Raw genomic sequence first — 24,805 nt, 5'->3', positions numbered from 1 at the left:
AATGAAATTTTTTGTGATCTCTTATATTCCTGTGTTGTTGTGTATCTGGACGATATTCTGATTTTTTCTGCCAACCTAGAAGAACACCGCCAGCATGTCCGCATGGTTCTTCAGAGACTTCGTGACAATCAACTTTATGCCAAAATGGAGAAATGTCTGTTTGAATGTCAATCTCTTCCTTTCCTAGGATACTTGGTCTCTGGCCAGGGACTACAAATGGATCCAGACAAACTCTCTGCCGTCTTAGATTGGCCACGCCCCTCCGGACTCCGTGCTATCCAACATTTTTTGGGGTTCGCCAATTATTACAGACAATTTATTCCACATTTTTCCACCATTGTGGCTCCTATCGTTGCTTTAACCAAGAAGAATGCCAATCCTAAGTCATGGCCTCCTCAATCGGAAGACGCCTTTAAACGGCTCAAGTCTGCCTTTTCTTCTGCTCCCGTGCTCTCCAGACCTGACCCATCTAAACCCTTCCTATTGGAGGTTGATGCCTCCTCAGTAGGAGCTGGAGCGGTCCTTCTACAAAAAAATTCTTCCGGGCATGCTGTTACTTGTGGTTTTTTTTCTAGGACCTTCTCTCCGGCGGAGAGGAACTACTCCATCGGGGATCGAGAGCTTCTGGCCATTAAATTAGCACTTGAGGAATGGAGGCATCTGCTGGAGGGAGCAAAATTTCCAATTATTATTTACACCGATCACAAGAATCTCTCCTATCTCCAGTCTGCCCAACGGCTGAATCCTCGCCAGGCCAGGTGGTCTCTGTTCTTTGCCCGGTTTAATTTTGAAATTCACTTTCGCCCTGCCGATAAGAACATTAGGGCCGATGCTCTCTCTCGTTCCTCGGAGGCCTCGGAAGTAGAGCTCTCTCCGCAACACATTATTCCTCCGGATTGCCTGATCTCCACTTCTCCAGCCTCCATCAGGCAAACTCCTCCAGGGAAGACCTTCGTCTCTCCACGCCAACGCCTCGGAATCCTCAAATGGGGTCACTCCTCCCATCTCGCAGGCCATGCGGGCATCAAGAAATCCGTGCAACTCATCTCTCGTTTCTATTGGTGGCCGACTCTGGAGACGGATGTTGTTGATTTTGTGCGGGCCTGCACTGTCTGTGCCCGGGATAAGACTCCTCGCCAGAAGCCTGCTGGTCTTCTTCATTCTCTGCCTGTCCCCGAACAGCCTTGGTCTCTGATTGGTATGGACTTTATTACAGACTTACCCCCATCCCGTGGCAACACTGTTGTTTGGGTGGTCGTTGATCGATTTTCCAAGATGGCACATTTTATTCCCCTTCCTGGTCTTCCTTCTGCGCCTCAGTTGGCAAAACAATTTTTTGTACACATTTTTCGTCTTCACGGGTTGCCCACGCAGATCGTCTCGGATAGAGGCGTCCAATTCGTGTCAAAATTCTGGAGGGCTCTCTGTAAACAACTCAAGATTAAATTGAACTTTTCTTCTGCTCATCATCCTCAATCCAATGGGCAAGTAGAAAGAATTAACCAAGTCCTGGGTGATTATTTACGGCATTTTGTTTCTTCCCGCCAGGATGACTGGGCAGATCTTCTACCATGGGCCGAATTCTCGTACAACTTCAGAGTCTCTGAATCTTCTTCCAAATCCCCATTTTTCGTGGTGTACGGCCGTCACCCTCTTCCCCCCCTCCCTACTCCCTTGCCCTCTGGTTTGCCCGCTGTGGATGAAATAACTCGTGATCTTTCCACCATATGGAAAGAGACCCAAAATTCTCTCTTACAGGCTTCATCACGCATGAAGAAGTTTGCTGATAAGAAAAGAAGAGCTCCCCCCATTTTTTCTCCCGGAGACAAGGTATGGCTCTCCGCTAAATATGTCCGCTTCCGTGTTCCCAGCTACAAATTGGGACCACGCTATCTTGGTCCTTTCAAAATTTTGTGCCAGATTAATCCTGTCTCTTATAAACTTCTTCTTCCTCCTTCTCTTCGTATTCCTAATGCCTTTCACGTTTCTCTTCTTAAACCACTCATCATCAACCGTTTCTCTCCTAAACTTATCTCTCCCACTCCTGTCTCCGGTTCTTCGGACATCTTTCCTGTAAAGGAGATACTGGCCTCCAAAAAGGTCAGAGGAAAAACCTTTTTTTTGGTTGACTGGGAGGGCTGTGGCCCTGAAGAGAGATCCTGGGAACCTGAGGACAATATCCTAGATAAAAGTCTGGTCCTCAGGTTCTCAGGCTCCAAGAAGAGGGGGAGACCCAAGGGGGGGGTACTGTTACGCCGAGCGCTCCGGGTCCCCGCTCCTCCCCGGAGCGCTCGCTACACTCTCGCTCCCGCAGCGCCCCGGTCAGATCCACTGACCGGGTGCGCTGCGATACCGCCTCCAGCCGGGATGCGATTCGCGATGCGGGTGGCGCCCGCTCGCGATGCGCACCCCGGCTCCCGTACCTGACTCGCTCTCCGTCGGTCCTGTCCCGGCGCGCGCGGCCCCGCTCCCTAGGGCGCGCGCGCGCCGGGTCTCTGCGATTTAAAGGGCCACTGCGCCGCTGATTGGCGCAGTGGTTCTAATCAGTGTGTTCACCTGTGCACTCCCTATGTATACCTCACTTCCCCTGCACTCCCTCGCCGGATCTTGTTGCCATCGTGCCTAGTGAAAGCGTTCCCTTGTGTGTTCCTAGCCTGTGTTCCAGACCTCCTGCCGTTGCCCCTGACTACGATCCTTGCTGCCTGCCCCGACCTTCTGCTACGTCCGACCTTGCTTTTGTCTACTCCCTTGTACCGCGCCTATCTTCAGCAGTCAGAGAGGTTGAGCCGTTGCTAGTGGATACGACCTGGTTACTACCGCCGCAGCAAGACCATCCCGCTTTGCGGCGGGCTCTGGTGAATACCAGTAGTGACTTAGAACCGGTCCACTAGCACGGTCCACGCCAATCCCTCTCTGGCACAGAGGATCCACCTCCTGCCAGCCGGCATCGTGACAGTATGTGATCCAAAAAAAATTATTTGGAATATCCATTTTCCTTACAAGCAGAGAGCTTCAAAGTTAGAAAAATGCAAAATTTTCATTTTTTTCATCAAATTTTGGGATTTTTCACCATGAAAGGATGAGAGTTGCCACAAAATTTTACCAATATGTTAAAGTAGAATATGTCACCAAAAACAATCTCGGAATCAGAATGATAACTAAAAGCATTCCAGAGTTATTAATGTTTAAATTGACAGTGGTCAGATGTTCAAAAAACGCTCTGGTCCTAAAGTGTAAAATGGCCTGGTCCTTAAGGGGTGAAGGACTGAGACCTTTTTCACCTTAAGGACTGAGCCCTTTTTTGCAACTCTGACCACTGTCACTTTAAGCATTAATAACTCTGGGATGCTTTTACCGATTGTTTTGATTCCGAGATTGTTTTTTCGTGACATATTCTACTTTAACACAGTGATAAATTTTTATTGTTACTTGCATCCTTTCTTGGTGAAAAATCCCCAGATTTTTCTAACTTTCAAGCTCTCTGCTTGTAAAGAAAATGAATATTCCAAATAAATTCTATATTGATTCACATATACAATATGTCTACTTTATGTTGGCTTCATAAAGTTGACATGTTTTTACTTTTGGAAGACATCAGAGTGCTTCAAAGTTCAGCAGCAATTTTTCCAATTTTTCACAAAATTTTCGAAATCTGAATTTTTCAGGGACCAGTTCAGTTTCGAAGTGGATTTGAGGGGTCTTCATATTAGAAATACCCCATAAATTACCCCATTATAAAAACTGCACCCCTCCAAGTATTCAAAATGACATTCAGAAAGTGTGTTAACGGTTTAGGTGTTTCACAGGAATAGCAGCAAAGTGAAGGAGAAAATTCAATATCTTCATTTTTTACACTCGCATGTTTTTGTAGACCCAGTTTTTGAAATTTTGCAAGGGGTAAAAGGAGAGAAAGCCCACCAAAATTTGTAACCCAATTTCTCTTGCGTAAGGAAATACCTCATATGTGTATGTAAAGTGTTTGGCGGGCACAGTAGAGGGCTCAGAACGGAAGGGGCAACAATGGGATTTTGGAGAGTGAATTTGCTGAAATGGTTTTTGGGGGGCATGTCACATTTAGGAAGCCCCTATGGTGCCAGAACAGGAGAAAACCCCACATGGCATACCATTTTGGAAACTACACCCCACAGGTGTTTGACGACTTTTCGTTAAAGATGGATGTGTAAATGACATTTTTTTTTTACTAAAATGCTGGTTTTCCCCCAAATTTTACATTTTTACAAGGGGTTATAGGAGAAGATGCCCACCAAAATTTGTAACCCCATCTCTTCTGAGTATGGAAATACCCCATGTGTGGACGTCAAGTGCACTGCGAGCGCACTACAATGCTCAGAAGTGAAGAAGTTACATTTGGGTTTTGGAAAGCAAATTTTGTTGAAATGTTTTTTGGGGGGCATGTCGCATTTAGGAAGCCCCTATGGTGCCAGAACAGCAAAAAAAAAACTACACCCCTCAAGGATCGTAACAAGGGGTACAGTGAGCCTTAACACTCCACAGGTGCTTGCCAAATTTTCGCTAAAGTTGGACATGAAAATGAAAAATTTTATTTTTTTCACTAAAATGCTGGTTTTACCCCAAATTTTTCATTTTCACAAGGGGTAATTGGAGAAAAAGCCCCAAAAAATTTGTAACCCCATTTCTTCTGAGTATGGAAATACCCGATATATGGATATAAAGTGTTCTGTGGGCGAACTACAATGCTCAGAAGAGGAGGAGCACCATTGAGCTTATAGCGAGAGAATTTGTTTGAAATGGAAGTCTGGGGCCATGTGCATTTACAAAGCCACCCGTGGTGCCAGAACAGTGGACCCCCAACATGTGACCCTATTTTGGAAACTACTCCCCTCACAGAATTGTTAGGATTCGGCAGGCTTGAGGTGGATCCTCTGTGTCAGAGAGGGATTGGCGTGGACCATGGTGGACCGGTTCTAAGTTGCTACTGGTTTTCACCAGAGCCCGCCACAAAGCGGGATGGTCTTGCAGCGGCGGTAGCAACCAGGCCGTATCCACCGGCAACGGCTCAACCTCTCTGACTGCTGAGATAGGCCTGGTACAAGGGATAAGGCAAGAGCAAGGTTGGACGTAGCAGAAGGTCAGGGCAGGCAGCAAGGATCATAGTCAGGGGCAACGGCAGGAGGTCAGGAACACAAACTAGGAACACACAAGCAAAGGCTTTTACTGGCACAAGGGCAACAAGATCCGGCAAGGAAGTGCAGGGGAAGTGAGGTAATATGGACAGGGAGCAGGTGGAAGCTAATTAGGCTGATTGGGCCAGGCACCAATCACTGGTGCACTTGCCCTTTAAATCTAGAGAGCTGGCGCGTGCGCGCCCTAAGGAGCGGAGCCGCGCGTGCCAGGACGTGACAGCCGTGGGCCGGGACAGGTGAGTGACTTGGGATGCGATTCGCGAGCGGGCGCGTCCCGCTATGCAAATCGCATCCCCGCCGGCAGAGTCAGTGCAGCGCTCCCGGTCAGCGGGTCTGACCGAGGCGCTGCAGAGAGAGGAACGCCGCGGCGTAACAAGAATTTAATAAGGGGTGCAGTGAACATTTACACCCACTGGCGTTTGACAGATCTTTGGAACAGTGGGCTGTGCAAATGAAAAATAAAATTTTTCATTTTCACAGACCACTGTTTCAAAAATCTGTCAGACACCTGTGAGGTGTAAATGCTCACTGTACCCCTTATTACAATACGTGAGGGGTGTAGTTTCCAAAACGGGGTCACATGTGGGGGGGGGTCCACTGTTCTGGCACTATGGGGGCTTTGTAAACACACATGGCCTTCAATTTCAGACACATTCTCTCTCCAGAAGCCCAATGGCGCTCTTTCTCTTCTGAGCATTGTAGTTCGCCCGCAGAGGACTTTGCATCCACATAGAGGGTATGTTCTTACTCAGAAGAAATGGGGCTACACATTTTGGGGGACTTTTTTCCTATTCTCCCTTGTGAAAATGAAAAATGTAGGGCAACACCAGCATTTTAGTGAAAAAATTTGTTAAGGTGTTAAGGCTCACTATACCCCTTGTTACATTCCATGAAGGGGTGTAGTTTCCAAAATGGGGTCACATCTGGGTATTTATGGTTTTGTGTTTAAGTCAGAACCACTGTAAAATCAGCCACCCCTGTGCAAATCATCAATTTAGACCTCAAATGTACATGGCACGCTCTCACTTCTGAGCCATGTTGTGCGCTCGCAGAGCACTTAACGCCCACATATGGGGTAGTTCTGTACTCAGGAGAAATTGCGTTACAAATTTTGGGGGTCTATTTTCTCCTTTTAACGCTTGTGAAAATTAAAAGTATGGGGCAACACCAGCATGTTAGTGTAAAAAAAATTTTTTTACACTAACATGCTGGTGTAGACTCCAACTTTACCTTTTCATAAGGGGTAAAAGGAGAGAAAAAAAATTTGTAACGCAATTGCTCCCGAGTACGGAGACATCCCATATGTGGCCCTAAACTGTTTCCTTGAAATACGATAGGGCTCCTAAGTGAGAGAGCGCCATGCGCGTTTGAGGACTAAATTGGGGATTTGAATCCGTCACAAAAATACCCTTCGCCAGTGTTTCCCAAACAGGGTGTCTCCAGCTGTTGCAAAGCTCCCGGCCTTGACAGTCAGTGGCTGTCCGACAATACTGGGAGTTGTTGTTTTTCAACAGCTGGAGGCTCCGTTTTGGAAACACTGCCCTACAATACATTTTTTTTTATTGGAGTGGGGGGGGACTGTGTAGGGGGTATGTGTATATGTAGTGCTTTACCCTTTGTTATGTGTAAGTGTAGTGTTTTTAGAATACATTCATAGGGGCGGGTTTACAATGAGTTTCTCGCTGGGAGTTTGAGCAAACTTGCCGCAAGAAAATTTACCGCATCTCAAACTTGCAGCAGAACTCGCTGTAAACCCGCCCGTGTGAATGTACCCTGTACATTCACATGGGGGGTGGGGGGGGGAAACCTCCAGCTGTTGCAAAACTACAACTCCCAGTATGCACTTACAGACCATACATGCTGGGAGTTGTAGTTATGCAATAGCTGGAGGCACATTGGTTGCAAAACACAGAGTTTGTTACTTAACTCAGTGTTTCACAACCAGTGTGCCTCCAGCTGTTGCAAAACTAGAACTCCCAGCATGTACAGTCTCTCAGTGCATGCTTGGAGTTGTATTTTTGCAACAGCTGGAGACACACTGGTTGCAAAACACTGAGTTAGGTAACAAACTCAGTTTCACAACCAATGTGTCTCCAGCTGTTGCAAAACTGCAACAATCAGCATGCATTGACAGTCGAAGGGCATGGTGGGAGTTGTAGTTTTGCAACAGCTGGAGGCACACTGCTACAACTCCCAGCATTCCCTTTGGTAATCTGTGCATGCTGGGAGTTGTAGTTATGCAACAGTGAATGCACACTTTTACATAGAAAAAAAGTGCCTCGAGCTGTTGAAAAACTACAACCCCCAGCATGCACAGACTAAGAAAGGGCAAGCTGGGAGTTGTATTTGGAACTCCAGCTGTTGCAAAACTACAACTCCCAGCATGCCCTTTGGCTGTGCATGCTGTGAGTTGTTGCTAAGCAACAGCAGGAAGTGAACAGGCCTCACCTCCTGCTGTATCCTTCCGCTGGGACCGCCACCGCTGCTGCCGCCGATCCTGCTGCTCCTGTCGCCGCCACCGATCCCGAGGGGACCCCTGCCGGACCAGGGCAAGGTAGGAAACCCTGCCAGCGCCGATCTCCGCCATCTTGGCTGTCCCGATCGCCGCCCAGCAGGGTCGTGATTGATCGGTCATTCCGACTGATCAATCACGTGATCGTGAGGCGGCACCCGTGCCACCTCACTCCTGCTGGGTAAGGGTGAATGGGGTTGTCTCGGACATCTGTTATCTGCTGACACCTCTGTCCATGTCAGGAGTTGTCCAGAGTAGGAACAAAACCCCACTGGAAATCTCTCCTACTTTGGACAGTTCCTGACAGGCGACTGTTGCCTTCAGCAATAACAGAGCCATGGAAGCCAGAGAAGCAGAGGTAAGGCTCAGGCTTCCACAACAACCCATCGGCACCTGACGATTACATCACGGAGGTGCCTATGGGACCCCTAGACACTAAGGATTACCGGCATTTAATGTTAAAAAGCCATGATCACAGCATTTAACCATTTAAATGACAGACATCGAAGTGGTCTTCAATGTCTGACATTTGCAGCAGATGTCAGCTGCTGATAGCAGTGGGCATCTGCCAAATTATGACAAGGACCCAACATGAGGGCCCATGACATATTCCCTTCACCCAACCCATGACATACATGTACGTCATGGGTCAGGAAGGGGTTAAAGGAGATCTGCAGTGGTAAACAACTTTTTGCATGCCCGCGATCTCCTGTACGGGGCCCCTGCCTTCCCCGTGCAGGAGTTGTGCCGTGGCTGACACACCCCATCCATATATCTCCATAGGAGAGGCAGGAATGCAGCATTCGTGCATCCCCGCCTCTCCCATAAAGCTCAATGAAGGAGGTGTGTCTGTGGAACTCTTAGTGAGGTCGACGACACAAGCACTAGCCGCGCAGAGCCGAAATCACCCAAAAGTTGTAAAATTGCTTTTTTTATTTCATTTTCACTCCACACATTTTTTTTATTGGCCTTTCATAGATTTTGTAGTAAAATTAATGATGTCATTACAAAGTACAATAAAACATTCCCCCACAAGAAAAAGCGGATTTAAGTGGATTTCTTCTAAACATGTCACCCAGGTTTTTGGAACTAACCCCACCCCCCTACAGTACTCAACCCTATTTTCACATCTGTGCCTTCTTCTTTCAACCACATCAGAGTCACATTCTTCTAACATGGCACCTACTGTTGACATGTAATGATGTCACCGTTAGAGCTGCCAGGGTTTCTATATTTCGCACTTATTATAAAAATTAAATGGTGCTACCTTCATATTTAACTAATTATTATTTCCGATAGATCCTTTATAATAATCTTCCAATCCACACAAGTCACTTGGTTTGATTAGTATTAAAATAGATATAAAAAGATAAGTTCATGCAAATGGTTCTAGAGACAACTTTCATGGAGTTATAAATGAGTTAAATTCTAGCTATATCTTTCTGTCCTGGTCCTTATGAATCCATGTATATTCACTAGCAAGTGAAAAGCCATTTAGGCAAATATTGTTATTCAGCTGAACAAATTCACACACCACAATGCATAATTTTGGGAAAACAGTGAGAAGAAAATGCACATACAAAATGAGTTTAACTGTCGCCATTACTGGCAATTGAAAGTCATTACAACTGGAGCAAATAAATGTAAATGAATGAGAAGACACAGCAATGCTACATACAGTAATGCTAAGGTAATGCTATTAGATGACTACATTTTACTCCATTCATTTCTATGTGGTCATAATGTGACTTGTGACCATACAAGAAAAGTCCAGACCTGTGCTCATAGGAATAATGTAATTGCACACAACTATGACATACGTTTGCCTTACTTGCATTTTTTTTCAGTTTGAGTGTTTTGTGGAAAATTAAACGGCACTACATTAGAAAAGTCACCCACATCCATGGAAAGATAAGGTAAAAACTATGAAGACTTCAGCCACCGGTATTGCATTCATATGGGTCTCAAATGCCAGGCAAAACTATATAGAAGTGCTTATCTGCATTTTAAGAAGGTTCAAGTACTGCGCAGTCCTGATCAAGCTGATTTTGCATAAAGGGTTCTTATTGTAATGAACCGAACAAGATTTGCATTACATCTTGGGGATAGACAAACAATTTCCTCAGGTGGAAGAAAAAGTAATGACATCCAGTGTAAAGATTTTTACTTTTTATCATACCTAAATACAGGGGTGAAGTGTTCTGAAAAAAGTGTGGGAACTCATTTCTTCCACTTAAGGGCTGGACTCCTGCTAATGAGAAGAATTATCCTTCTGTGAAAAAACTTTATGGGAAACCCCAAAGGGGTACCCTAAACTAGAACCCCCCCCCCAAATAAAATGTAACCTTTATTAAACTACTGGCTGAGTACCCGGCGCTGCCTGGTTTTTCCTACCTTATCCTTGTGGAGGAGGAAAAGCAACAAAGGGAGAAGCTTTTGTCCTCAAATCCCATCCTTAAATCCAGACCCCATATCCTCTCCTCATATTCCGACCTCATATCCTGTCCTCATATTTTTTCCTCATATCTCTACCTCATCTCCAACCCTCATATCCCGACCTTATAACCTGACCTCATAACCCGACCTCATATCCGTCCTCATATCCTGACCTCATATCCCGACCTCATACCCCATCCTCATATCCCGTCCCCATATCTAATACTCATTTCTAACCCTCATATCCCATCCCCATATTCTGTCCACATATCCCGACCTCATATCCCGTTCCCATATCTAATCCTCATTTCTAATCCCCATATCCTGTCCTCATATCCCGACCTCATATCCCGTCCTCATAACCTGACCTCATATCCTGTCCTCAAATTTCGTCCCCATATCTAATAATCATTTCTAATCCACATATCCCATCCTCAGGTGGGGCTGAGTTGTGGTAAAGATATTGTAAACTGAAAATAAAAGGAGTGTGGCTTAAAGGGTGGGTGTGTCTTTGCAAGGTGGGGCATGGAATGTGGAGGGGGGGTGGCTTGCCAGCCAGACTGCCGCGTCCACCAGGAGATGCAGAGCGGAGCTTCTGGAGTAAAGCACCAGAAGTCCTATATTCTTGCATGGGACTTGAAATGAAAACCCCATCCTTCAAATATAGGGGTATATTTTTATTTGACATATAAGTAACATGTGATCAAGTATTATTGAAATATCTCTAGCCATACGGAAGTTATGCTGGAACATAAATTTCCCATAGATTTGCATTGAACTTTAATCAAAAACCCCTACCCTCGCAAATGAAGGTAGGTTAGGGTTAAAATAACTTTCCTATATTTTTAGTGGACATATAAGTAGCATGTGACCAAGTATTATCTTGGAATATCTCTAGCTGTTTGGAAGTTATGCAGTAACATATATTTCCCATAGACTTGTATGGGACTTTAAATAAAAACCCAGACTCTCGCAAATGGGGGTGAGTAAGGGTTAAATTACCTATCCTATGTTTATTGTTAACAAATAAGTAACATGTCTATGCAGGGATCCACGGAGGAAATGGGAAAAAAACTCTTGGCACAAAAAGAGAGTAAATGGACAGAAGTACTAAAAATAAAAACTCCCATGGGCTTGAATGAGGTCAACAGTTTTGTCCCCTTCTTGTGAGTATAATTAATTTAAAATAAAATATGAAACAAAGTAGATATTAATTAATAAATTATTTATACATTTGTCCTGTCTAGTGGCCCCCCATTTATATATTTAATGTTATTATATGCGTTCCAGCCGCAGACGCTGGCCGTGAGCGCATGGCCCCGTTTTCCTCTGCTGCTGGCGGGGCTGGGATTCGCATCGTGGGACACGCCCACATGTGAATCACAGCCCGTCGCTCACATAGAACGTGTTGGCAGATAAGAACCATTTGGCCCATCTAGTCACCTACTGTTCCTCCTGCCTCCTCCTCGTTCTCTATGCTCCGGCACACGTGTCCCCATGTAATAAAAGTTATATTTTAATTTTAGTCTATGATTCTGTGACCAGATTTTGCTGATAGACTCAATGTCTACTCTGTGAATTATGATATTTAACCCGGTCAAATACATATACACCTTGTTCCAAATTATTATGCAAAGGATATTTAGTTGTCACAAAAGATTAAATATTTTGTTTTTCAATTTAACTCATGGATGGCATTTTGTCTCAGGGCTCTTTTGATCACTGAAAACAATCTCAGACACCTGTGATAATTAGATTGCCAGGTGAGCCCAATTTAAGGAAAAACTACTAAAGGCGGTGTTCCACATTATTAAGCAGATCACCATTTTCAAGCAATATGGGGAAGAAAAATGATCTCTCTGCTGCCAAAAAGAGTAAAAGTAAATAGTAAAGAGTAAATAGTTCAATACCTTGGACGAGGTATGAAAACATTAGATATTTCCCATAAACGTAAGCGTTATCATCGCACTATTAAGAAATTTGTGGCTGATTCAGAGCACAGACGGGTTTATGTGGATAAAGGCACATGGAGGAAGATTTCTGCCAGATCCATGCATCAGATCAAGAGAGCAGCTGCTAAAATACCATTACATAGCAGCAAACAGATATTTGAAGCTGCTGGTTCCTCTGGGGTCCCAAGGACATCAAGGTGTAGAGTCCTCTAGAGTCTTGCAACTGTGCATAAACCTTCTATTTGGCCACCACTAGCCAATGCTCACAAGCAGAAAGGGCTGCATTGGGCAGAAAAATACATGAAGACTAATTCTGAAACAGTCCTGTTCACTTGTGAGTGCCGTGCAACCCTGGATGGTCCCAAGGGATGGAGCAGTGGATGGTTGGTGGACGGTCACCCTGTTCCAACAAGGCTGCAACGTCAGCAAGGCAGTGGTGAAGTCATGTTTTGGGCTGGAATCATGGGAAGAGAGCTGGTCGGCCACATTAGGGTCCCTGAAGGTGCAAAGATGGCCTCTGCAAAGTATGTGAAGTTTCTGAGTAACCACTTTCTTCCCTGGTACAGAAGGAAGAACTATGCTTTCTGTAATAAAATCATCTTCATGCATGACAATGCACCATCTCATGTTGCAATAAATACCTCTGCATCAATGGCTGCTATGGGGTTAAAAGGAGAGAAAGTCATGGTGTGGCCTACATCCTCCCCTGACCTCAATCCTATTGAGAACCTTTGGAGCATCCTCAAGCAAAAGATATATGAGGGTGGGAGGCAGTTTACATCCAAACAGCAGCTCTGGGAGGCTATAAGGACATCTTGCAAACAAATTCAGAAACTGTCCAAAAAAATCACAAGTTCAATGGATGCAAGACTTGTGAAGCTGCTATCAAATAAGGGGTCCCATGTTAAAATGTAATGTTACCTGTTAAAATGTTTAAAATGTTTAAATAGCATTTGATTTCAGTAAATATGCTGCAAACACAACAAATGACAATTTTCAGTTCTTAACAACCTATAAAGTGTTTTGAAACTTACTGTGCATAATAATTTGGAATAGTGCATTGTAAGTTTTTTTATGTTTAAGAAAAAACATTGTTATCCTTAGGAGGTTTGCTATATAACATTTCAATTTTACTCTTAATAGTTGATAACATGAGAATTATTCTGACCGTTATTTACATAAATGATTTAGGTAAATGAGAAAAATATCAGTTGCATAATAATTTGGAACAGGGTATATATAGCATGAAATACAAAATAAATATGCTCTTTATGAACTGATAGTTTTACAACCTAATCTACTACAGTGCTATATAACACCAGTGCAATGCTTACAATCTACTCATCATAAAATGTAGAATAAGATAAAATTGCCAAATCAGAAACTATATAAATGTCTCATAATACTAATCTACATAAAGTAGTGATAGAGGCCAAATATGTCAATAAAAAATAGTAAAAATTACTACAGTGACAATAATAATAATCTTACAAAAAATGTATAAAGGGTCCTATGTATCTCAAAAGGTATTTAATCCTAGTGCCGAGATACACCCCTCTAAGGTGCCCTAGTTACATGTTGCTAACCTCACTCTTACTCTATACTATGGAGGTAAATTGTGAAAGTTTAGGGGGCTGTGAAAAAAGTGCAGGAACTCAGTTTCCATGCCTTCCTACAGGACTTGAGCCCTGACTGGATATCAGCATATGGGTCAATGCTCAAGGGTCAATGTTACAGAATGAACAGCATTTTGGAAACCTCTTCCATGTTCTAACAATGTTTTATGTGTATGAGTTAACATGCAGTGTGGATTTTACATAGTAGCATGCCAATTTTGTTGCAGAACAAGCATAGATTTGTTGTAAATTTTCTTTATTGTGTTCAATGGGAAAGTAAAAGTTCATAATAAATCTTCAATAAAATGTATTGTGGATTTTGCTGAGGAAATAGACAGGCCCCTTTCACACTATAAAAATACGTTATGAACGCCCGTTATAAAAAGCCTGGAAATCGGCCATTAGAAAATCCCATTATAGTCTATGGGATTTTTCTAATAGCCATTTTAACTCGTTATCGCCCGTTATTAATAACGGCCGTTATTTTGTGACGGACAAATGAACGGGAGAAATAGTGCATGCACTAATTCTCCCGTTTCTATCGCCTGTCACAAAATAACGGCCGTTATTAATAACGGGCGATAACGAGTTAAAACGGCTATTAGAAAAATCCCATAGACTATAATGGGATTTTCTAATGGCCGTTAGTGATTTTGTACTGGCCGTATAACTGCAAATTTCCAGGCTTTTTATAACGGGCATTCATAACGGAAGTATTTTTATAGTGTGAAAGGGGCCTAACTGTCACCATGAAACCTTTTTTAATTGAGTAGATTTTTGCCAAATTGCAGAAAATTAGCAAGCAGTTTGCAAGCACACACAACTTACATTTAAGTCATTGCTGTCTACGTGCCTTTGTGAGTTGGATGTTGTGCCTTTGATCAAAAAATCCAACAGGTTTTGATTTTTAGTGTCATAGTCATATTAGGGTACGGGTTGCATATTTACAATCATTATACAAGGTGTCAAAGTCACCATGTAACCCTAACATTAAAGAGGTTTTCTGGCCAAATTGTATTTTATTTATCCTCAAGGTAGGTCATAAATATCAGCTTGCTGTTTGCCAAGAGCAGTGATACCGCCATACACAATGAAACAGGGAAGGAAGCGGAAAGGTCCGTACATTGGCCTACATTTATCATTGTCTTGATAATTTGACTGTTTATTGTGTCTAGAAAAGGCACAAAAAAGGAGCAAGCAGGGTTTATTTGAGCCTTTTTTGCGCCTTTTGGTTTACACATTTCTGCTGATTTTCAGTTGTAATCCACTGATTTTGGCAATACACATGATATGGAAGGGTTTTATGAACTGCACCTTTTTGTGAAAAGGGGCAAAAAAGGTGCAAAGCCACTGAAGAGTCTCTAAAACTACACCAGCCCAGACTTAGCTTAGCTTTTTGGTGTATGAGATGAGAGAAATTTCAGAAAATGTGACCTGCACAAAATTTATTAAATGTTCTGTGACCATTTAATAAATTTGGTGCTCCTGCACATTACCAGCACACACACAAAAAAAAAAGGTGTAGAAAAATGCTTCACTTACACCTACAATGATAAATGCCGGCCATTGTGTAGTGGTCAATATGGGTTATTGCAGCTCAGTTGCCATCTAAGTGAAAGAGAACTGAGCTGCAGTAACCCAGATCGGTCACTGCACAATATACGGCGCTGTCTGCCTCCCACTCTGTTTTACTGTGTATGGTGGCACAATGGCTCTTGCAAACAGCTGATCAGTGAGGGTGCTGTATGTCAACATACTGCCAATCTGATATTGATAACCTATCCTGAGGGTAGATGATCAATACATTTTGCATGGAAACCCCATCTTAACCCCTTAAGGACACAGCCCATTATGACCTTAAAGGAGAACTACGGTGGAAAAAAAAAAATCAACTGGTACCAGAAAGTTAAACAGATTTGTAAATTACTTCTATAAAAAAATCTTAACCTTTCCAGTACTTATTAGCTGCTGTATATAATTTGTGAATTTCTTTTCTGTCTGACAACAGTGCTCTCTGCTGACACCTCTGTCCGTGTCAGGAACTTTCCAGAGCAAAAGAGGTTTTCTATGGGGATATACTTCTAATCTGGAAAGTTCCTGACACGGACAGAGGTTTCAGCAGAGAGCACTGTTGTCAGACAGAAAATAAATTAACACATTTCTCTGTTTTATACAGCAGCTAATAAGCACTGGAAGGGTTAAGATTTTTTAATAAAAGTAATTTACAAATTTGGTAAATTTTTATCGATACTTGCATCCTTTCTTGGTAAAAAAAAAAAAAAATCAAAAATGTCATGAAAAATTAGAATTTTGCATTTTTCGAACTTTGGAGCTTGTAAGGAAAATAGACATTCCACATAAATGTTATATTGATTCACATATACAAAGTTCATGTTGGCATCATAACGTTTACATGTTTTTACTTTTGGAAGACATCAGGTTTCAAAGTTCAGCAGCAATTTTCAAATTTTTCAAGAAATTTTCAAAATTGGAAACCAGTTCAGTTTTGAAGTGGAATTGAAGGGCCTTCATATTAGAAATACCCCACAAATGACCCCATTATAGAAACAGCACCTTTCAAAGTATTCAAAATGACATTCAGAAAGTGTGTCAACCCTTTAGGTGTTTCACAGGAATAGCAGCAAAGTGAAGGAGAAAATTCAAAATCATAATTTTGAAAAAGCCCCCCAAAATTTGTAAACCAATTTTTCTTGAGTAAGGAAATACCTCATAGGTGGATGTAAAGTGTTTTGTGGGTGCAGTAGAGGGCTCAGAATGGATGGAGCGACAATGGGATTTTGGAGAGGGAATTTTGCTGAAATGGTTTTGGGGGGAATGTCACATTTAGGAAGTCCCTATGGTGCCATAACAGCAACAAAAACCAACATGGTATACTATCAAGGCACGTAAAAAGTGAGCCTTAACACCCCACAGGTGTTTGACGACTTTTCGTTAAAGTCTGATGTGAAAAAAAATGTCACTAAAGTGCAGTATTTTTTCCGAAATTTACCATTTTTTACAAAGGGTATAGAGGGAAAATCCCCCCAAAATTTGTAACCCCATCACTTTGGAGTATGGAAATACCCCATGTGTGGACATAAAATGTTCTGCGGGCAAACTACAATGCTCAGAAGAGAAGGAGTCACATTTGGCTTTTGGAAAGCAAATTTTGCTGAAATGGTTTTTGGCCCCCAAAATGTCGCATTTAGGAAGCCCCTATGGTGCCAGAACAGCAAAAAAAAAAACACATGGCATACTATTTTGGAAACTACACCCCTCAAGGAACGTAACAAGGGGTGCAGTGAGCCTTAACACCTCACAGGTGTTTGACGACTTTTCATTAAAGTCAGATGTGCAAATAAAAAAAATACCCCATATGTGGATGTAAAGTGCTCTTCGGGTGAACTACAATGCTCAGAAGAGAAGGAGCGCCATGAGCTTTTGGAGAGAGAATTTGTTTGGAATGGAAGTTGGGAGACATGTGTGTTTACAAAGCCCCCATGGTGCCAGAACAGTGGACCCCCCCCCCCCCTCACATGTGACCCCATTTTGGAAACTACACCCCTCAGAATTTAATAAGGGTGCAGTGAGGATTTACACCACCCCACTGGTGTTTGACATATCTTTGGAACAGTGGGCTGTGCAAATGAACAATTAACTTTTTCATTTTCATGGACCACTGTTCCAAATATCTGTCAGACACCTGTGGGGCATAAATACTCATTGTACCCCTTATTACATTACGTGAGGGTGTAGTTTTCAAAATGGCGTCACATGTGGGGGGTCCATTGTTCTGGCACCATGTAAAAACATGTGGCCTTCAATTCAAGACAAATTTTCTCTCCTAAAGCTCAATGGTGCTCCTTCTCTTCTGAGCATTGTAGTTCACCCACAGAGCACTTTACATCCACATATGAATTATGTTAGCTTTTTCCTATTTTCCCTTGTGAAAATGAAAAAATTAGGGTAACCCCAGCATTTTTGTGAAAAAATTTCTATTTTTCATATTCCCATTCAACTTTAATGAAAATTTGCCAAACACCTGTCGGGTGTTAAAGCTCACTATACCCCTTGTTACGTTCCATGAGGGGTGTAGTTTCCAAAATGGGGTCACACGTGGGTATTTTTTTTTTTGTGTTTATGTCAGAAACACTGTAAAATCAGCCACCCCTGTGCAAATCACCAATTTAGGCCTCAAATGTACATAGTGCGCTCTCACTCCTGAGCCTTGTTGTGTGTCCGCAGAGCCTTTTACGTCCACATATGGGGTATTTCCGTACTCAGGAGAAATTGTGTTGGGTCTTTTTTTCCTTTTACCTCTTGTGAAAATGAAAAGTATGGGGCAACGCCAGCATGTTAGAGTAATTTATTTATTTTTTTACACTAACAGGCTGGTGTAGACCCCAACTTTTCCTTTTCATAAGGGGTAAAAAGAGAAAAACACCCCAAAATTTGTAGTGCATTTTCTCCCGAGTACGGAAATACCCCATATGTGGCCATATATATCCTTGAAATATTACAGGGGGATATCACAAGTGAGAGAGCGCCATGCACATTTGAGTCCTAAATTAGGGATGTGCACAGGGTAGGACTTGGCTGCAAGTGTTACAATTGCCTCCGTTACCAAAAATATTCTACGCCAGTGATTCCCAAACAGGGTGCCTCCAGCTGTTGCTAAACTCTTAGTGTGGTGTCCCGATATAGGACCTTGTCTTGTTCCAGTGCCAAGTTCCCTCAGTTGGAGTCACTCCCTTCCCCAGGGCTCTTCTGCAGGGCTGTTCCCCGCTTGCTTATCAATTACTCCCTTATATAATGCTCTTAGCTCTTCTTCCTGCACTCTCTTGGTTCCTGTTCATCATCCTGTACACTTCAGCAATACCAATTCAAGCACAATTGCAACTAGGCCAAAGCCTAAGGAACCTGCAGCCACTACAAAAACGTGAGTTATCAAGCTCTATCTACAATTCCTAATGACTACTATTCAACTCAAAGCATATAATTAGTAGCACAGTGGTCTGCATACATCTCAATACTACAAGTCCCAGCAAAGCCTGTGAGGTATCCTGCATCCCGGTTACCTCAAGAGAAACTGTATAACTGTAAAAGTTGTTTAAGTAAACGTTCCAGTTATCTCATAAATCCTGCTGTGGACATTCCATTTATTTCCTGCCGTTTTTGGGCCGGTTGTCAGCAGGGCCTCATTCAGAAAACAGCCGCACCCTGACGTCACGACAAATCAAGGGTTAATACCACCAGAATGTTTTTCATTTTTATTGGGGGGAAGGGGGGACAGTTACGTGTGTGTATATATGTAGTGTTTTACCCTTTATTTTGTGTTAGTGTAGTGTAATGTTTTTAGGGTACATTCACACAGATGGGGGTTCACGGTGAGTTTCCCTCTAGGAGATTGAGCTGCGGCGAATTTTCCACAGCTTAAAGAGGTATTCCAGGCCAAAACTTTTTTTTATATATCAACTGGCTCCGGAAAGTTTAACAGATTTGTAAATTACTTCTATTAAAAAATCTTAATCCTTCCAATAGTTATTAGCTTCTGAAGTTGAGTTGTTGTTTTCTGTCTAACTGCTCTCTGATGACTCACGTCCCGGGAGCTGTGCTTTTCCTATGGGGATATTCTCCCATCATGCACAGCTCCCGGGACGTGACTTCATCATTGAGCAGTTAGACAGAAAACTTCAGAAGCTAATAACTATTGGAAGGATTAAGATTTTTTAATAGAAGTAATTTACAAATCTCTAGTAGTAAAAAAGAAACAGAAGTGGCACCGATACCTTAAGCCTCCTAAGACCACGAGATGGAGACGGTGTCCCGCTAGTCTGGAAATCCACCCTGGCAGCGGAGGTGCTAGGACAATAAAGACCGTAGTCACCAAATAATAGTAAATAAAGAACAAAGGTGCCCTGCACTCACCGCTTCAGTCCAGGTAATCCTGCTCCCAACTCGGGTCACAACTCGAACACGGAGGACATGGACAGTGGAGCGCTCAGAGGCGACTGCCAGCGGTTTCACGCATAGGAATGCGCCTAGGATGAAGCGCATTCCTATGCGTGAAACCGCTGGCAGTCGCCTCTGAGCGCTCCACTGTCCATGTCCTCCGTGTTCGAGTTGTGACCCGAGTTGGGAGCAGGATTACCTGGACTGAAGCGGTGAGTGCAGGGCACCTTTGTTCTTTATTTACTATAATTTACAAATCTGTTTAACTTTCCCGAGCCAGTTAATATATATAAAAAAAGGTTTTGCCTGGAATACCCCATTAAACTTGGAGCAGGAAACTCACTGTAAACTCCCGCCCGTGTGATTGTACCCTGTACATTCATATGGGGGGGGGGGGGGGGACATCCAACTGTTGCAAAACTACAACTCCCAGCATGCACTTACAGACCGTGAATGCTGAGAGTTGTACTTTTGCAACAGCTGGAGGCACATTGGTTGGAAAACCTTGAGTTAGGTTCCTGGTTTCAACCAGTGTGCCTCCAGATGTTGAAAAACTACAACTCCCAGCATATACTGATCGCCGAAGGGCATGCTGGGAGATGTACTTATGCAACAGTTGGAGGCATGCAATTACAACTATTAGCATGCCGAGACAACCGTTTGCTGTTCGTGCATTCTGGGAGTTGTAGTTTTGCCGGATTTAGAGGACCACGGTTTAGAACTCACTGCACAGTGATCTCTAAACTGTGACCCTCCAGATGTTGCAAAACGACAAATCCCAGCATGCCCAAACAGTAAACAGCTGTCTGGGCATGCTGGGATTTGTAGTTTTGCAACAACTGTATAGTAGTCTCCAAACTGTAGCCCTCCAAATGTTGCTAGGCAACAACTCACCGGCTTCCGTAGTCTGCAGGATCGCCGCACCAGGGAGAGGAACGTTGCCGATTGCCGCCGGTAAGTGACCTCCGGCGTCGGTTCCAGCACAGTTCCCCCACTCTGCCCGGACAATCGTGGGTGGGCAGAACAGGGGAACCGAACTTTAACCCCCCCTGTCCCCGATCTGCTATTGGTCGGTCTCTTCTGATCGACCAATAGCAGAGATAGGAGGGGTGGCACCCCTGTCACCTCACTCCTTTCCCTTCAGGGGGATCGGGGGTGTCTTGGACAGCCCCGATCCACCTTATTTTCTGGGTCACTGGAGACCCATATGACCCAGAATTGCTGCAGATCGCTGTCTGAATTGACTGGCGTTTTGCGATGATCACCGGCATGGGGTCTCAGGACCTCCCCAGGCATTGTCACGGGATGCCTGCTGAATGATTTCAGCAGGCATCCCGGTCCCTGCCCGGTGAGTGGCGGGAACTGGAATTCCCACGGACGTACCGGGACACCCTGGGTCCTTAAGTCCCAGTGAGCCAGGGTGTACCTGTACGCCCTGTGTCCTAGACGGGTTAAGCAGTACGTTGGCTCACTGATGCCTTTCAGCACTGGAGTTTGTATGCTTCCCCTACATTTGTATTGGTTTTCTTCAGGTATTGAGGTTTCCTCTCCATCTGCAACAGTATACGAAAAGGGTTAGTAGTCTTTCAAATTTTCCCTATTATGTGTGCCTAAAAAAGGGAAATTATATTGTGAACTTCAATGGTGAATGGAACCAATGTAACTGGTGGCAATCACTTTGGAGCACTGCAGAATATATTGGCACTATATAACGAAAAGTACAATATAAAAAAAAAAACTGTGAGACAGTGATCAGAATGGTGGTCAGGGACAGTTATATTTCCCCCAAAGGCCTGTTGTATGTGAACACCAGGTTCATGAAGCACAAATCTCATCCAGAAAAGTGAGATATCGGGAATCCAGGAAAGTGAAAATCCCTGGTGACACTTAGCTTGCAGGCAATTCATTTTTATGGGATAAGAGGCAAGTTTGATAGTGAGGACTTTCATCCCCTTGCTGTGCCAGTCCAGATTTTCAAGTTGACCCCTAAATTAGCATAGGTGCTGAGGCCCATTAATACTGGACTTACAAAAGGTGAAACCAAGTCTGCACTGAAACTCTGAGGAACATCTGATCAGAGTTCAGTCCTGAGGAGGGCATCCTAACAAAAGGGGGCATTTACCTTGTTTGAGTAACACATTTTTGGTGACTGTTTTGTTAGTTCGCTGGATGTTAGCCACCTTTGCAGAGAAAGAAGAATTTGTTTAGTTTCTAGATTTTTTTTTGTTTGAAGTTAAAGGAAATCTGTCATCAGTGTCACCTGCACTCTCTTGTCGGTACAGATAGGTAGTGTAGGTGACACTGACGACGATACTTACCTGGACCCAATCCATGCTTTGGTTCTCCTGCAATCTTCCGCTGTATCTTCTGTTCCGGGGGCCAACTTGAAGCATGGGCAGAGCTTAGGAATGTCACCACTGCTGTTTGCTCGCAGCAGGAACCAGCAGAGAACTGCAGCAGTGACATCACTAAGCTCCACCCATGCTCCAAGTCAGCCCTGGAAGAGAAGCAGAAGATTGCGGGAGAACCACAGCATGGAACAGGACCAGGTAAGTATCATTGTCATCAGTGTCTCCTGCACTACTTGTCTGTACCAACATGTTAGTGCAGGTGACACTGGATGATAGATTTATTTTAAAGGCTGTATTTATTTAATAATTTTATGTCCCGTTCTCAGACTGCTATTTTGCCGCCATTGGACCCGTCCTAGAGAGTTAATCTACCACACAATATATCTATGTACTTGCACGAATGACGTCTCGATTCATTTCAATGATATTTTTTAAAAGGTTGAATGATTTATCCCTAAAGTTATTACAATGCATCTTAAAACACAATAGATTATGCCTAGATCTTACACACTATAATTATAGCTCAGAACAAATTGAACATTGCATTACACGCATCAGAAGAATAAAATGGTGTTGTATATGCCAACATAGTTTTTGATCTTAAAGTGGATGACACTCAATGATTTCACAATGAAGGGCTGCACTGCTCCAGCTCTTATAGATTAGGAGTAAGATCACAGATTATATTTTCTGCCCATTACAATTACGTTTAGAGATGCAGAAAAACAGATAACATACTGTGATAATGGAAACGCTAAATGTTAATGTCAAATTCCTTGTTAGATTATTATCTTGTTAATACCGTACAGAAATACAATAGCTTTTAAGGCTGTCAAAATTATCCTAAATTATATTACAATTACTTGCCAGCCTTCTATCACAGACATTATAAAAGTGTCATGAATTGGGAATGTGTTTCATGAAATAATAAACTAACTGTGAACAGTTGCTTTGTTTTATGGTTGGGAAGAATATATATCACCTCTCAACTTTCTCCAACATACTTCTACTTTCTTTTGTTTTAGAACAGAGATTACCATTAGCTCTCCATTCTGTCTCATGACAGTGCGTAGCAGAACACTCTTCTCTGTGATGTCCATGTACTCTAAAAGGATTTATGAACTGGAGCCGTCTTCATGAAACAACTACTTTAAAAGAGGATATAAAAGCAAGAACAAGATATCATGATCGGTCATTTTGCTTCTTGTCTCCTATTACAACGACATCAGACATGAGGTCACTTTACCCAAACACAGATAAGGAGCTTTGCCCTGAGAGCTGTGATTCATAAGGGTATTCTAATTACAGTACCATGCTGGAATTGAGCAAGCTCTTTGGAATGATCCATTAGGGAAAAAACTATAATTTCCACAGGATAGGGGATAAGTGTCTGATCAGGGGAGGTCCGCGTGGTCTCCTGAACATGACCCAGCCCTATAAGAGCACACACGCCATTTATTTATATGGGAGCGCTGGAGATGACCAAGTACAGCACTCGGATCTCTTCGGCGCTTCTGTAGAGAATGAATGCCGTCTGTAGCACAGGCTCCTCTTAGAGAGTCAGGTCCCTTTTAGCAGATTGCAGGGGGTCCCAGTGGTCGGACCTCCATTATCAGACACTTATCCCCTATTCTGTGTATAGGGCTTTTATAATTATGTACAGTCACAACCAAGGTCTACAGTGTAATATTAACAGTGTAATATGTAAGGTGGAGATAAAAATTTCAATATAGAAAGGGAGTAAACTAGTGACATAAATAAGAGATACCAAACTTAATAGCTATATGCTGATTTTACAGTGAGCAATAGAAGTGGTAAAATAAGTAAATCTTATGTTAATAACAATTACCGTATTTATCGGCGTATAACACGCACTTTTTAGGCTAAAATTTTTAGCCTAAAGTCTATGTGCGTGTTATACGCCGATACCGCCCCAGGAAAGGCAGGGGGAGAGAGGCCGTCGCTGCCCGTTTCTCTCCCCCTGCCTTCCCTGGGGTCTAGAGCCCTGCTGCCGGCCCTTCTCTCCCCCTGGTTATCGACGCCGCTGCCCGTTCTGTCCCCCTGACTATCGGTACCGGCGCCGAAAGCCAGTGGGAGAGAAGGGGCAGCGGCACCCATTGCCGGCGCCGCTGCCCCGTTGCCTCCCCCCATCCCCGGTGGCATAATTACCTGGGTCGGGTCCGCGCTGCTGCATGCCTCCGGCGTGCGTCCCCTTCGTCGTTGCTATGCGTTGCACGGCGCATGACGTCAGTGCGCTGCGCCGTGCATAGCAACGACACAGGGGACGCACGACGGAGGCCTGCAGCAGCGCGGACCCGACCCAGGTAATTATGCCTGGGATGGGGGGAGGCAATGGGGCAGTGGCGCCGGCAATGGGTGCCGCTGCCCCTTCTCTCCCCCTGGCTATCGGCGCCGGTACCGATAGTCAGGGGGACAGAACGGGCAGCGGCGCCGATAGCCAGGGGGTGAGAAGGGCCGGCAGCAGGGCTCTAGACCCAAGGGAAGGCAGGGGAAGAGAAGCGGGCAGCGACGGCCTCTCTCCCCCTGCCTTTCCTGGGGATGTATTGGGGTATACACGCGCACACACGCACCCTCATTTTACCATGGATATTTGGGTAAAAAACTTTTTTTACCCAAATATCCTTGGTAAAATGAGGGTGTGTGTTATAGGCCGGTGCGTGGTATACCCCGATAAATACGGTAAATATAGTTAATGGACATAACTTACTGGATTGCAGTGGATCTAAATATTTATATTTGTTATGAATAATCCAATCTGGTATAAAGGGATGCATATTTATAATAAATATGTTTAACTGTC

General features: G+C 43.7%; 2 long non-coding RNA genes across 2 annotated transcripts in view; one reads left to right on the top strand and one right to left on the bottom strand.

Annotated features, from left to right (window-relative positions):
* Positions 1-23,130, bottom strand: part of LOC130362616 (uncharacterized) — a 91,898-nt gene extending 68,768 nt beyond the window's left edge. Inside the window, exon 1 of the long non-coding RNA XR_008891491.1 lies at positions 23,022-23,130. This is a non-coding gene — a long non-coding RNA (uncharacterized LOC130362616). The remainder of the gene's footprint in view (positions 1-23,021) is intronic.
* LOC130362618 (uncharacterized) lies at positions 9,537-23,140 on the top strand. Its single transcript, XR_008891494.1, has 3 exons — positions 9,537-9,593; positions 11,161-11,279; positions 23,010-23,140. It is a non-coding gene; the product is annotated as an uncharacterized LOC130362618 (long non-coding RNA).
* Positions 23,141-24,805: the final 1,665 nt, after the last annotated feature.

The sequence above is a fragment of the Hyla sarda genome, chromosome 3 (assembly GCF_029499605.1).
Source record: "Hyla sarda isolate aHylSar1 chromosome 3, aHylSar1.hap1, whole genome shotgun sequence".
In the NCBI taxonomy this organism is placed as follows: domain Eukaryota; kingdom Metazoa; phylum Chordata; class Amphibia; order Anura; family Hylidae; genus Hyla; species Hyla sarda.
This window is presented reverse-complemented; position numbering and strand designations above follow the sequence as displayed.